A 15,802-nucleotide genomic window follows, 5' to 3' on the forward strand; every position below is an offset into this window, starting at 1 on the left:
AATACCGCTTTCGGCCATCCTGATTTAGGTTTTCCGTGATTTCCCTAAATCGCTGCAGGCAAATGCCGGGATGGCTCCTTTCAAAGCGCACAGCCGACTTCCTTCCCCGTCCTTCTCTAATCCGCTGAGACCGATGACCTCGCTGTTTATCTTTCCCCCAAACAACCCTCCCCGCCCCCCTCCCCGCAAAGGGTGGGAAAAAACACCCTATATTTGGGGTGAAATTAAAATAAATGTTAACTACATACGACCTGGGAGAACGAGTTATTGATGTGGGTTACTATGTAGGACAGCTCAGTTTTGTTCGCGTTTTCATGGCACATGTATTACGTGAAACGTATTCGCTATTCATCCTTGGACAACGTGAACAAGAGGACGTTGCTTCATCGCTTGCTGCAGTTCCCGCTCCATGCTCGCGCCCATCCTACGTTCTCGTACAACGTATGCACTGACTTGGAAATTTCCATCCGGCGTCCGACCTCGCTGTTTCTGAAAACTCAAGTTCCGCTATCCTTCACACACCTTTTCTCAGAGCACTCTGTCAGTTACTCCCTTCAGACGAATAGTTACCGAAAGTGGAAGCTACTTTCTGTGCGGTAAGAGAAGGTGACACGTTTCTTTTGACTCAAGGCGATGACAGATACGATTCCAGTGCTGTAGGCGAGATAAAAGAAAGGAGTCCCTCCACGCTCTCTGCATCCGGTAGTCGTACAACGCCTTCAGCTGTGCTGGCTGAAGAACGCGGATAGCGTGAAGCGAAGCGTCCTCTTGCCCGTCTGAGCGGCCGCCTCATCTGAGCCGTCTGCCGACACAGCCAGCGGAGGAGGACAGAGACCGACTCAAAGCGACGGCCGCACAAAAGAAGTAATCCCAGCCGGGGTGGGCGGCCTCTTTGCAAGTCTAAACACTGCACCCCACCCTGATTGCAGGCAATGGCTCCCGCTCCGCGCTAGCATGCGCGACAATTGTGACGTCTTTCTTTGTCGTCGGCGCTGCCGTCCGCACGGCAAAGTGAAGCCCTGTAGCCGCTGGAGCCTCAAACGACTCACTTACGAGACAAACAGCCGTGATGGATGAGACCCCGCACCATCGCCCCAAAGGAAGCCACGATATTCTAAAAACACGCAGGCCTACCGAGTCCCAAAATAAAGACCTACAGTGAGTCCAAAAAGTATTCGTCTAGCTGCATATCTTTTAGAAAACGAAGTCTGTGTAACATGAAAAGAAATATATACAAAATCGAAAGACCCAGTTATGCAAAAAGTACCTCGGTAAGTCATTTTTGTTGAAAAGCAAGGAAAGAAAAACATTCAAATCGGCAGCAAGGTAAACAAAATAGAAAATGTAATACAAGACATGGGACTTGGATAAACTGACTAAACCAGAGGTTGTACAGAGTTTCAGGGAAAGCATAAGGGATCAATTGACGGGAGTGGGGGAAAGAAATGCAGTAGACGAAGAATGGGTAGCTCTGAGGGATGAAGTAGTGAAGGCAGCAGAGGATCAAGTAGGTAAAAAGACGAGGGCTAGTAGAAATCCTTGGGTAACAGAAGAAATATTGAATTTAATTGATGAAAGGAGAAAATATAGAAATGCAGTAAATGAAGCACGCAAAAAGGAATACAAACATCTCAAAAATGAGATCGACGGGAAGTGCAAAATGGCTAAGCAGGGATGGCTAGAGGACAAATGCAAGGATGTAGAGGGTAAGATAGATACTGCCTATAGGAAAATTAAAGAGACATTTGGAGAAAAGAGAACCACTTGCATGAATATCAAGAGCTCAGATGGGAACCCAGTTCTAAGCAAAGAAGGGAAAGCAGAAAGGTGGAAGGTGTATATAGAGGGTCTATACAAGGGCGATGTACTTGAGGACAATGTTATGGAAATGGAAGAAGACATAGAGGAAGATGAAATGAAAGAGATGATACTGTGTGAACAGTTTGACAGAGCACTGAAAGACCTGAGTCGAAACAAGGCCCCGGGAGTAGACAACATTCCATTAGAACTACTGATGGCCTTGGGAGAGCCAGTCATGACAAAACTCTACCATCTGGTGAGCAAGATGTATGAGACAGGCGAAATACCCTCAGACTTCAAGAAGAATATAATAATTCCAATCCCAAAGAAAGCAGGTATTGACAGATGTGAAAATTACCGAACTATCAGTTTAATAAGTCACAGCTGCAAAATACTTAGACAAATTCTTTACAGACGAATGTAAAACTGGTAGAAGCTGACCTCGGGGAAGATCAGTTTGGATTCCGTAGAAATATTGGAACACGTGAGGCAGTACTGACCTTGCGACTTATCTTAGAAGATAGATTAAGGAAAGACAAACCTACGTTTCTAGCGTTTGTAGACTCAGAGAAAGCTTTTGACAATGTTGACAGGAATACTCTGTTTCAAACTCCAAAGGTGGCAGGGGTAAAATACAAGGAGCGAAAGGCTATTTACAATTTGTACAGAAACCAGATGGCAGTTACAAGAGTCGAGGGACAGGAAAGGGAACCAGTGGTTGGGAAGGGAGTGAGACAGGGTTGTAGCCTCTCCCCGATGTTATTCAATCCGTATATTGAGCAATCAGTAAAGGAAACGAAAGAAAAATTCGGAATAGGAATTAAAATCCATGGAGAAGAAATAAAAACTTTGAGGTTCGCCGATGACATTGTAATTCTGTCAGAGACAGCAAAGGACTTGGAAGAGCAGCAGAACGGAATGGACAGTGTCTCGAAAGGAGGATATAAGATGAACATCAACAAAAGTAAAACGAGGATAATGGAATGTAGTCGAATTACGTCGGGTGATGCTGAGGGAATTAGATTAGGAAATGAGGCACTTAAAGTAGTAAAGGAGTTTTGCTATTTGGGAAGGAAAATAACTGATGATGGTCGAAGTAGAGAGGATATAAAATGTAGACTGGCAATGGCAAGGAAAGCGTTTCTGAAGAAGGCAAATTTGTTAACATCGATTACAGATTTAAGTGTCGGTAAGTCGTTTCTGAAAGTATTTGTACGGTGGTTACCCATGTATGGAAGTGAAACATGGACGATAAATAGTTTAGACAAGAAGAGAATAGAAGCTTTCGAAATGTGGTGTTACAGAAGAATGCTGAAGATTAGATGGGTAGAGCACATAACTAATGAGGAGGTACTGAATAGGATTGGGGAGAAGAGGAGTTTGTGGCACAGCTTGACAAGAAGGAGGGACCGGTTGGTAGGACATGTTCTGAGGCATCAAGGGATCACAAATGTAGCATTGTAGGGCAGCGTGGAGGGTAAAAGTCGTAGAGGGAGACCAAGAGATGAATACACTAAGCAGATTCAGAATGATGTAGGTTGCAGTAAGTACTGGGAGATGAAGAAGCTTGCAGAGGATAGAGTTGCGTGGAGAACTGCATCAAACCCGTCTCTGGACTGAAGACCAAAATAACAACAACAACAACAACAATACAAGAGCTAGTTCATAAAGTATTCGTCCACAGTCTGAACATGCCGAAATTCTGCGCACAGTGATTGATTAAACGACAACGCTGACCCACGGCACACACTGGAGTCAACCGTGCGCGGCCCCCCTCTATCGCCTGTTGTGGTTCTGAACGGCGCCGGTACAGTGCAATTAGCGCCATGGGCCGTGAGGGTAGTGAGACGACGCTGATCGAAAGGAAACTTGCTCTGCGCTTCCATAATGAGTGCAAATCATCTTATGATATTGCTAAAGCAGTGGGCAGACCTTGATCGACAGTTCAGTCGATAACAGATTGATTTTGCGCAACAAAATCATTAAGGAATCAATCACGTACCGGACGCCCTCACACTTTGATGTGGGCGTGAGATTTATCATGAGGGAAATGAAGAAGAAAGATAAAGTCAGCGCTCCTAAGTTGGCTGGGGAGTTAGTCCAGGGGAAAGAAGGTGCGTGCCAACACAATCAGAAATACCTTCAAAACATATGGGTATCACGGCTGGTTAGCGCGCAAGAAATTTTTGTTCAGTGAACAGAATCGAATGAAATGTCTTCATTTTGCGACGGAATATACAGGGTGATTCAAAAAGAATACCACAACTTTAAAAATGTGTATTTAATGAAAGAAACATAATATAACCTTCTGTTATACATCATTACAAAGAGTATTTAAAAGGTTTTTTTCTCTCAAAAACAAGTTCAGAGATGTTCAATATGGCCCCCTCCAGACACTCGAGCAATATCAACCCGATACTCCAACTCGTTCCACACTCTCTGTAGCATATCAGGCGTAACAGTTTGGATAACTGCTGTTATTTCTCGTTTCAAATTATCAATGGTGGCTGGGAGAGGTGGCCGAAACACCATATCCTTAACATACTCCCATAAGAAAAAATCGCAGGGGGTAAGATCAGGGCTTCTTGGAGGCCAGTGATGAAGTGCTCTGTCACGGGCTGCCTGGCGGCTGATCCATCGCCTCGGGTAGTTGACGTTCAGGTAGTTACGGACAGATAAGTGCCAAAGTGGTGGCGCTCCATCCTGCTGAAATATGAATTGTTGTGCTTCTTGTTCGAGCTGAGGGAACAGCCAATTCTCTGACATCTCCAGATACTGTAGTCCAGTTACAGTAGCACCTTCGAAGAAAAAGGGACCAAAAACTTTATTGGCTGAAATGGCACAGAAAACGTTCACCTTAGGCGAGTCACGTTCATACTGAGTTGTTTCCCGCGGATTCTCAGTGCCCCATATACAGACATTGTGACGGTTGACTTTCCCGTTAGTGTGGAAAGTTGCTTCATCACTAAACACAATCTATGAAACGAAAGATTCATCTGTTTCCATTTGAGCAAGGATAAAATCACAGAAATCCATTCTTTTAATCTTATCAGCTGCAGACAGTGCTTGAACCAATTTCAGACGATAAGGTTTCATAACTAACCTTTTTCGTAGGACTCTCCATACAGTTGATTGTGGAATTTGCAGCTCTCTGCTAGCTCTGCGAGTCGATTTTCCTGGGCTGCGTACAAATGCTTGCTGGATGCGTGCTACATTTTCTTCATTCGTTCTCGGCCGTCCAGAGCTTTTCCCTTTGCACAAACACCCATTCTCTGTAAACTGTTTATACCAACGTTTAATACACCACCTATCAGGAGGTTTAACACCATACTTCGTTCGAAATGCACGCTGAACAACTGTCGTCGATTCACTTCTGCCGTACTCAATAACACAAAAAGCTTTCTGTTGAGCGGTCGCCATCTTAGCATCAACTGACGCTGACGCCTAGTCAACAGCGCCTCAAGCGAAGAAATGTACAACTAAATGAAACTTTATATCTCCCTTAATTCGCCGACAAATAGTGCTTAGCTCTGCCTTTTGTCGTTGCAGAGTTTTAAATTCCTAAAGTTGTGGTATTCTTTTTGAATCACCCTGTAGATTCAAAAAGGAAGACTTCTAGAATAGAGTAATATTTTCAGATGAGAGTAAATATAACGTATTCGGGTCGGATGCCAGGCGAATGGTGTGGCGTAAGAGGAATGTGGAGATGTTCCTACGCAATCTTGTGGCAACGGTTAAACGCAGTGGTGGCTCCCTGATGGTGTGGGGCTGTGTGAGTGCTACAGGTGTTGGAAAATTACATTTCATAAAAGGTACAATCGATCACCATATGTATATCAACATTTTAAATGACAATCTGAATCCTAGCGGCAAAAATATAGGTCTGCAAGGATATAGCCTCTTTCCGCGCCACACAGACAACTTATCTAAATAATTTTGCAACTGATTTGGTCTTGTAATGACTACAGTATCTCCTACAAACAAACTAAGAGGGCTGCTCAGATTGTCTCCTAAATCGTTTATACGCACTGAAGAGCCAAAGAAACTGGTACACCTGGCTAATACCGTGTAGGGCCCCTGCAAGTACGCAGAAGTGCCGCAACACGACGTGCCATGGACTCGACTGATGTCTGAAGAAGTGCTGGAATTGACTCCATGAATCCTGCAGGGCTGTCCACAAATCCGTAAGAGTTCAAGGGGGCGAAGATCTCTTCTGAACAGCACGTTGAAAGGCATCCCAGATATGTTCAATAATGTTCATGTCTGAGGAGTTTTGTGGCCACCGGAACTGTTTAGATTCAGAACAGTGCTCCTGAAGCCACTCTGTTGCAATGCTGGACATGTGGGGTGTCGCATTGCCCTGCTGGAATTTCCCAAGACCGTCGGAATGCACAATGAACATGAATGGGTGCAGGTAATCAGATATGATGCTTACGTACGTGTCACCTGTCAGAGTCGTATCTAGACGTATCAGCAGTCCCATATCACTCCAACTGCATACGCCCTATACCATTACAGAGCCTTCAGCAGCTTGAACAGTCCCCTGCTGACATGCGGGATCCATGGACTCAGGACTTCTTTTTCTGGCGCGCAAAACAGAACTAGGATCATACGCGCCCAAGTCAAAACAGTAGAACACGTACACATCCACCCGCTCAAGACAGTTTGAAATGAGACTCGTCCGATCAAGTGACATGTTTCCAGTCATCAACAGTCCAATGTCGGTGCTGAAGAGCCCAGGTGAGGCATAAAGTTTTGTGTAGCGCAGTCACCAAGGGTACACGAGCCAACACGAAAGCCCATATCGATGTTGTTTGGTTGAATGATTCGCACACTGACACTTGTTGATGCCCCAGCACTGAAATCTATAGCAGTTTGCGGAAGGGTTGCACTTCGGTCACGTTGAGAGATTCTATTCAGTCGTCGTCGATCGCGTTCTTGCTGGATCTTTTTCCGGCCACAGGGATGTCGGAGATTTTATGTTTTACCGGATTCCTGATATTCACGCCACACTCGTGAAATAGTCGCACAGGAAAATCCCCACTTCATCGCTACCTCGGAGATGCTATGTTCCATCGCTCCTACGTCGACTATAACACCACGTTCAAACTCTAACAACTGCGCCAGACACTTGTTGTCTTATATAGGTGTTGCCGACTGCAGCGCCGCACTCTGCCTGTTTACATTTCTCTCCATTTGAACACGCATGCCTATACCAGTTTCTTTGGCGCTTGAGTGTAGGTGAGGAACATCAGAGGGTGTATGATACTTCCTTGCGGAACACCAGGTATCATTTCTGTTTTCCTCCATGACTTCCCATCAGTTACTACGAACTGTGGCCTTTCTGATGGGAAGTCACCAATCCAGTCGCACAACTTAGACGGTACCGCGTAGCCACACAAATTGGTTAAAAGCCAATCTTGGGCAACGGTGACAAAACCTTTCGTCATTCTAGAAGTACTAGTAAGTCCTCGTTTCTTTAAAGAACCAAACTCTCGTGCTTAAAACAGCTAAAAACGCACGGTTACTTTGGAAATGAGTTAATGTGTTAAATGTTAAATCTATCTAAACGAGAAAAAGTTAAGGAAAGAGTTTCAATTATGCCTGAAGTTCGTTGAAAGTCATTAAGTGTTCTCATTGTGAAATAGTGGATGAATACAAAATGGGTGATTTGGGCTAGACTTTAAGCAAAAGCTGGTTTGGCACGCATCTCAATGTCTACGACCTCATACCTCCTGAATTATGTGTAGTAGAATGATATACTTTTGCAGGTACGTTCAGTGACATATGTGGACACTGTATCCATAGTATGTTGCGAATAGATATGGCAGTATAGAATTACCAAATTAAGACTTCATGAGCGATGCTCTGGTCGTACTGCAAGAACAACTGAAATGCAATAAGTGATTCACATTTTTTCTTCCGTCTGTTTGTGGAGGGAGGAACGTCGGCGAAAAAAAGTTTCGAAAAGTTTAAAATTACGTGTAAAGTGTGTTGCAAGTCGCTATGTGCTCTCATTCTCATATCAACATAAATAAAAATTTAAATGTGTGTTTGTTTATACATGTAAATGTGCCTTTACGACTTAATTCTGATTTTTTGCACTTTACTTTAATAAAAGTTTAGGCACATGTAGACTACATACTTTATATATATACACCATAGTGAAACGTTCTACGTTCTTAGCAAACAGAAAAGTTGAATTTATGGTGTAAGGTGGCAGAATAAATGGTCAGATTTGTACCTTACACGAGACCTTTACAAATCGCAATGAGAAGGTGAAGATGACACCTAACGTAAATCGGCAGTTATGAGAACATTTGCCTATCAATATGTAATGCAAAAAGGGATGACAATCAATCAACGGTAATTAACACACCATTCCTATACAATGCACGTCTTTGAGTGGAAGGTAGAACAGGTAACGCGAGTCGAGTCACTTTTAGTTTTGAAGAGCTAGCTCCACAATGGCGTAGCGAAGCCGCGCTGTGGAAGTTACGATGGAAACCACTTAAAGGGGTGGCGGGAAGGAGGACAGCAACCCCGGGTCAGGTGATTCAAGCCGGAGGACCGCCTGTAGTGGGGCATCTGCGCTGGGCAGAGAAGAAGCTTTAGAAAACTGGAAAGGAACAAAAGAGTGACGCATTTTCGTCTAGCGAGTGTGACACACAGAAAGGTCAATGTGCTTTAGGCGTCTAGAATGGGCACAAAATGTCCGATTGGCGGAAACGCACTAGGAAGGAGAAAAACACTGAAGTTTCGATGCAGTTAGATAGAAGGGACATTGTGATTGGTAGTGAGAGTCTCTACAAAATAAGAGGAACGCTCTTATTGGCCGAAAAAAAAAGCCGTGACTTAAAAGAGGAACCCAAGTGGAGGGATACAGTTCTGCCATGAGTAGGACAAGATAGAAAATTTTTAGGGGTCTCTTCTCTGAACTGGCGTGAAGTGCAGAACGGAGCACTTAACGCTCCATACGATGCACAGAAGAAATTGGTGTGGACACTACGTTCACAGCTGCTGCACTCCAGCTAAAACTAATTGTAGCAACGTTTAGCTCCAACTGTGGAGAAACGAACCAGCCAAATTAGTTAATGGTTCTTGCAAGAACTGCTCCAACCATGCGCGTGTATATTGCCACATATTAAGACTAGGGCTGAGTACATATTTTCTCGCATAACGAGAAACATAGGGAAGTTTTCTACTGGAAAGTTCAGCAAAGGCCAGATTAGTTTTGTAGGAATCTCAGCGGGAGAAAGCTGCCCTGCAGACAGCAGCACGTCACAGCTTAAGGTAGACACTGCGTGCAGAGGAATAAACTTTGTTGGTTCACCAGCTTGGGTCCACTGTAAACTCGAGCAACCTTAGGTAATCTTGCGCTCAAATTTGTCACTTGACTAACCATCCACCGTAGACTTGATTGTCATCCTAAACAGTACCGAACTGCCGGCCGCGGTGGTCTCGCGGTTCTAGGCGCGCAGTCCGGAACCGTGCGACTGCTACGGTCGCAGGTTCGAATCTTGCCTCGGGCATGGATGTGTTATGAAACTCCCCTTTAAACAATATATACACGACTGTCCTTAACCTGACACACAATATTTTTAGCGCAACGCAATCTGACTTTCAAAATTTCCTACTAAAGAATGGCCCTGACAAACATTAAACTATACCTTTCACAAATCACTTACCTCACAAAATTTTCGCTGCTCAAGCTACTGCAATACAGCGAGCGCCACTACTGCCAGCTAAATAAAAGATTCAAACTACTGAAGGCACTAACTACTGATAGGGATAGTTAGCAAATGAAAGATATTAATAGAGAACAAACAATGTATTTACCTTGATATCATCATATATAAATATATCAGTTCATGAAAAATTACAAAACTCCGCCATCTCTCTCCCCACATCCACCACTGCTGGCGGCTCACCTCCAACTGCGCAACGCTACGCGCTGTTCACAGCCAGCTGCCTAACACTACAATGGCGAGTATTACAACAATGCAAAGCAGCCACAGACTGCACACAGCACAGCCAGTGATTTTCATATTGAGCGCTACGTAACGTTGCCAATAAGAAAACATAAACAGCCTACTTACATAGAGAAAACATAAACAGCCTACTTACATAGAGAAAACATAAACAGCCTACTTACATAGAGAAAACATAAACAGCCTACTTACATAGCCCCCATGCTCCCCACAAAAATTTTTACAAATTGGATGGGGCAGTGGCCAATACAGATTTGAAAAAATTTTTCATAATTACAATAACAAAGAAATCAAATGCACACACTTATTGATATTATGTTGGTCAAAAGCTAAAATTGTCTCACAGTCCATAAAGACAGTCCACATTGTTCATCACAGTGAAACTGCCGTTTCTTTTCTCAAAGTCTGAGCAGTAAAAAACAATGCACACAGAAGTAGTGGATTTCCATGCAGTCTTGAAGAAGTAGTGTTGTCCTTCCAATGGAAAGACGGTGCTGACTCTTGACATGCTGACAGGTAATGGGCCACAATGGAGCAAACCCACAGCAGAGTCATTCGAAGTTTTGAAGAATATTGGTAGGTAGGTCATCACAGAGCAGACCCACTGGAGTCCTGGTAGAGATTGTGGTATTGGTGGGCCACCAGAGGTGCAGACCCACTGCAGTCCTTGTAGAAATAATGGCGTTGGTGGGTCATCAAAGATGTAGACCTACTGTTGTCCTTGTAGAGATAATGGTATTGGTGGGCCACCAGAGGTGCAGACCCACTGCAGTCCTTGTAGAGATATTGGTATTGATGGATCATCAAAGATGTAGACCCACTGTAGTCCTTGAAGAGATGGCCAGCAGCCATCTGTTGCGATTGTGCAGGTGCACATTCACCATCGAAGAGTCTTGCGGAGAATATAGCAAGTCCATAAACCACCACTTGTGCACTCACAACGTTTTTGGAATTGTCCTTAGAACGAGCAATGCTGTTATCCAGTCCCTTGCTGAATTAGTAACACACGTGCAGACACTAACAGTCCCTACTTCTCACATATTGTCCATATACTATGACCAACAGAAACGTGTGCAGTGAAATGTAACTTAATTTGAAGAACTGGTAACAATTACAATTTGGTAACATAAAAATACAATTACAAAGACACAGAAAACATCATTAAAAACATAATAATACAGATAACATTTGTAGTACAGGCTTTACAAAAGAATAGAAATAAACATATACATCAGTGGAATTATGACATGAGTACATACATAATTTTTGAAACATCAACTTCACACATGAGCATTAAACAGAATAAATAATGTGTAAGCATATTTATAAGGTAAATAACATATTATTAATGCCAATTGTATTTGAGGATAAAAGTATTCCTCATCATAGTGAATGTAGCTTAATATTAAAAGAAAAAAAATTCTATGAAACTACACAGAGACAGGAAGAAAACAAATACACAAGGGTACACACACACATAGTGGGATAACACCAATAGGAAAGGACAGGGGTCGTTTTCAGTGTAACATGTGGTACTGCAGTCCAACCCAAAACTTCATATATCTTTCCTCTTATTTCATCCTTTGTTTCCACCAAAAAAATCCTATCCAAGCATGCTTTCTGTATTTATTTCACATATTTCTTACCTCATTATTTATTTCCAAGAAAATCCTACCTATACCTGCTTTCTGTACGGTTTTCGTATAGATTCTCAATGCATTTCTTCCAATTCATCGCAACTCATTCTCTTCTATAGATTACCCCCTCTTAAGCTAACTTAAATCTACTGAGCTCAGATGCTAAACTAAGGGACGAGGCAATGCAGCAGCACAAAACAATTAATACAAACAGCAATGAGAAAAAAATGGAAATTTGCAAAGCAAGCTACAGTAAATCTAAATTAACAAGCAATGCAACATTACAACTAATATGAGCCAATGCGCAGTAAACAAAAAATTAAATCTGGCTTAGCAGAGTAACACAAATTAAAATTCAGTAACACGATGCCTGGCAAACAGCAGTAACTTATACCTAAACGTGACATAGCTCAAGCAGAAAAAATATTACACTAAACAACAATGCAGATAAGGGAAATGTATCATCTTAATGTCTATGTAATTAAAGTGGTGCACCACAAGAAGTTATTCTACCAAAAAGTTACCAATTACTTGAAAAGAAAATTATGAATGCAGTTACTAGTTCCTTCTTATTGTTCTTTCCTTTCCAAGTGCTCCTTTTTTTAAAGAATGTGGATCATAAAATAATTATTTAATAGATCTGTTGACAGAAAGTGTTCACATTAGCAAATGCATTTCATTTTATAAAAGCAATGCTGCAACACAGCTGGAAACCAGATATCAAGTGAAATAAGCAACTACGAAAAGCAAAGTATAAAAATATCATTCAGTAGTCATGTGACATTTCATAAGTTAGTAGCTCTCAACTCTCGTAGAAAGACGCTTGTCGTAATCAAGTGTGCAGATGTACGAATATTTCCCATCAATTCATAAGCATTTCAGCAATTAGCACAAAGTGCGAGTAATCATATGTTTTCAAGTAACGAGGGTGTCGCATTAGCGATGAAAGGCACACCCTAATGGCTTGTTCTCCAGGTGTTTGACACAGCTGTGTGCCCACAACGCATTACAAAAATCATATGTGGTTAATGGCCTCCCCTTTTTTTTCTACCTGTGCCGCTGAAAAGGGCTCGCAATAATGGCTTTTTCTCCAGGCGTCTGACACAGCTGGGTGCCCGCGACGCATTACGTGCAGGTGGTCACTTAACTTTCGTACGGAAATATTTACGACAGCAGCTTCTGCTACCGTTGAAGTCTCATTTAAAAATATTTCACAGGTCAAGAATTAGCGTTGCAAATCTGTAGAAACAAAATCCTATAAATATAAGTGTCCAAAAAAAATATTCGTCAGCATTGTGATACAGTCACACATTTCATAACTCTTAAAGTACGTTTCTTGGTTTCCAACATCCTTTTTCACAAGTCAGCGTCCCTAACCACTATTCATTACTCCTTACCTTATTCGTCGACACTTCTTCAATATTGCATCATAACAGATAAGTATCATAATCAAATAACTCGTATAGCATCAGCCTATTAATCATAAACATACCTCAGCAGCATAATACACATCGTCGTCGTAAAAATAACATCGTAACACCTCAGTCAAATCTCAAAATCGTCGTAACTTCCTCCAATAATTTCTAAGCCTAAAAAAATTCTCTGCTCATGTCAAAAGTGTCATCTGCCTCAAATGTACTTTAAAAATCATGAATCCATACCAAATACATCATTCAAAGCTCTCATAGTATCACAATGGTTCCAAAAAAATATGAACAGTTTACAAAGTACAGACAAAATACAATTTCGTAAGTGTGAAGTTATCCAGCTGTGTAATTACGTAAACATGTGTCACTGATGTAGTAAAATAAATGTTTGTCTCTCTCAGTTAAATAATCAGATAGCTGTGTAATTTGTGTGTTAGAGAAATATGGTACCGATGTGTAAAGTTGTATAAGCAAATACCATATTAGCTAGGGTTCCTTGTGGTTGCCACACACATGGTACACAAAGTAAGCGTGTACCCCCCTGAGGATAAATGTAATTATACCCTCAGGTGTTACAAATTACAGCAATGGAATGAAATGTATCACGGAAAACTTTCTTTGTAATAAAAAAATCTTTGAAAATAAGTGTTTTAAGTATAAGATTAATCACTCAAATGCGTGTCCTGTAGCGCTAAATGCGCGTCTTGTTGTAAGATAATTCTGTGGAACTGTCGTAGTTATCGTCCTCTGTAAGCAAGGTTCTGCTAAAGTCAATGTACTTACCTCATGAAACACAAAAGTGAAATGCTTTGCGTATAGATATCTTAGTTATTACGCTTATTGCCGTGATGAGGAAAGTACTGTACTGTAACGTATTGCTATGCCACGAAAAAGGCTGTCTCATTGTTGCTATATCACAAAAGTTACTACTAAAACATGTTTTTCTTCCTAGAAGAATTCAGAAAACTGTGCAGATATAAAACAGATACACTGCAAAAGCAACATTGTAAATTGTCACTCATTAGTAGCGTCGTGATAAAATCGTGTAACTGTCACATAAACTAACCTCTGTGTCATCTGGTATCTCTCAGAAAGTACTTTAAATCCGGAATGTATTTTCAAGTAAACCAAAATATTGCATTAAAATCTCATGAGCAGTACCAGTACATGTTCTATGTATGTAAGCCTGATAGTCGTTACGTAATCGTGCAACTAGCAAGCAAGAACGTACAAATACAACACTGTGTCGTCTGTTCACTATAACAATGCATTCGTAATTTCTGTTTAAATAAGTTCTCATGGTTCTTGGCTGGATATTTAACTTCAAACATTGTTGCATGGTAACAGTTTCTAAAGCATACTAGTAACGTGAAGTGAAACGTTTTATGGCAAAGACAAAGTTAAAAGGCAGATTATCTGTCAATAAATGGTTTTACATGAGAAATGTGGTGTAAACCTTTACTCTTCCTAGTACGCAGAATTTCAACTTGAATGCAATTATCATGCGGTATTCGTCCGTAAAGAATACTGGAATTTTGCTCAAGGTTAGCGTCAATGTTATTTTTCTCTGAGCCAGCCGGCGCACGCGGCTGCCTGCGGTGTGAGTCATTGTCTGTTTCTTTGTTGGCGCGCGTCGTTACTGGGATTAGGAGGCCTAACTTCCACAAATTCGCCTTGCCGAGAGGGCCCAGCTCTGTTTAAAGCTCGCCAGTTCTGATGAAATTGACGTCTGTCGTTATGATCATATCGTCTGTCGTCATGTCGGTAGATTCCGTAGTTTCTTCCTTGTCCGTCACGTGGTGGAGAATTTCTCCCTGAATCGTAACTGTGCGCCGAACTGTTGCGTCTGAAGTTATTCTGCCTCCCTTGATAATATTTATTTTGGTTCCCGTATTGTCTGTTTCTCTGATTGTCTCTGTGATAGTCATTACTACGGAAATGCGATCTTTCTCTGTAACTGTTACTCTGCCAATGGTTGTCATATGGGTGGTGTCTGTTTTGGTCACGATTTGCGTTGTAAGAATAGCCTTGTCGTGTCAAGTTATTACTTCTTTCATCGCGGAATTGCGACGGATGTGACCTGTAATTGTTGTGTTCCTGGTTTCGCGTTCCGCGATTGTCAGTGTCAATTTCTAATTCTTGTAAAAGTCCCTGAAATGCTTCAATGTCGTCTTTGCAACGCCCTGCCAAAATAATATGTCGTAAATGTTCAGGTAATTTGATTAAGCAAATGCGGATGAGTTCTGAGGGGCTGTATGGGTTTGACAGGTACTGATTCTTGTGCAACATGTCTTCAAAATATTTCACAAGACTGGAGAATTCAGATTGTTCGAAATGTTTCATCATTATGATGCCATGTTTTACGCGGTCTTGTGTGGCTTGAGACCAATATGCTGAGAGGAAGGCATGGTAAAATTCTCCTTCACTGTGGCAATCGTGAATTACCGATCGCATTCTTACAGCTGGTTCATTCTCCAAGTAGCCACACATAAATTCTAATCTGTGCTCCAATGACCAGTTGGGAGGAAAACAATGAGAGAATTGATGGAGCCATGCTTGTGGATGAATGTCGTTGCCAGAATTCTTAAATGTTTTGAATTTACGTGTAGTAATGAACAGCTTATAGTCAAAATCATCATGTCGTCGAGTCGCATATCGGTCATTGTTAGGTCGTGTCGGCCGTTCCATCTCAAAATTCGGTGCACATTGCCAGTTTCTTTCATAACTTCCGAAATGCCCTGTGTTATTATTTTGTGGCTGTTCCGTATTTCTGTATCCCTCTTCCCGTGTTGTAGCGCGAGTGTCCTCTGAAATACGTAATTCTTGTATTAACTGTGTCAGCTGATCTTGTACTTCCCGGATTTCTCTTTGGTGTTGCGTATTAATCTGATTCTGATTTTGTTTGAATTTCCTAATTTGTTCGCACTCTTCAGTGTCAGTGAAGGCT

General features: G+C 41.9%; 1 protein-coding gene across 1 annotated transcript in view; it reads left to right on the forward strand.

Annotated features, from left to right (window-relative positions):
- Positions 1–15,802, forward strand: part of LOC124718977 (corticotropin-releasing factor-binding protein) — a 1,088,124-nt gene that overhangs the window by 900,355 nt on the left and 171,967 nt on the right. The window lies entirely within an intron of this gene.

Source organism: Schistocerca piceifrons, chromosome 10, assembly GCF_021461385.2.
Source record: "Schistocerca piceifrons isolate TAMUIC-IGC-003096 chromosome 10, iqSchPice1.1, whole genome shotgun sequence".
NCBI lineage: Eukaryota > Metazoa > Arthropoda > Insecta > Orthoptera > Acrididae > Schistocerca > Schistocerca piceifrons.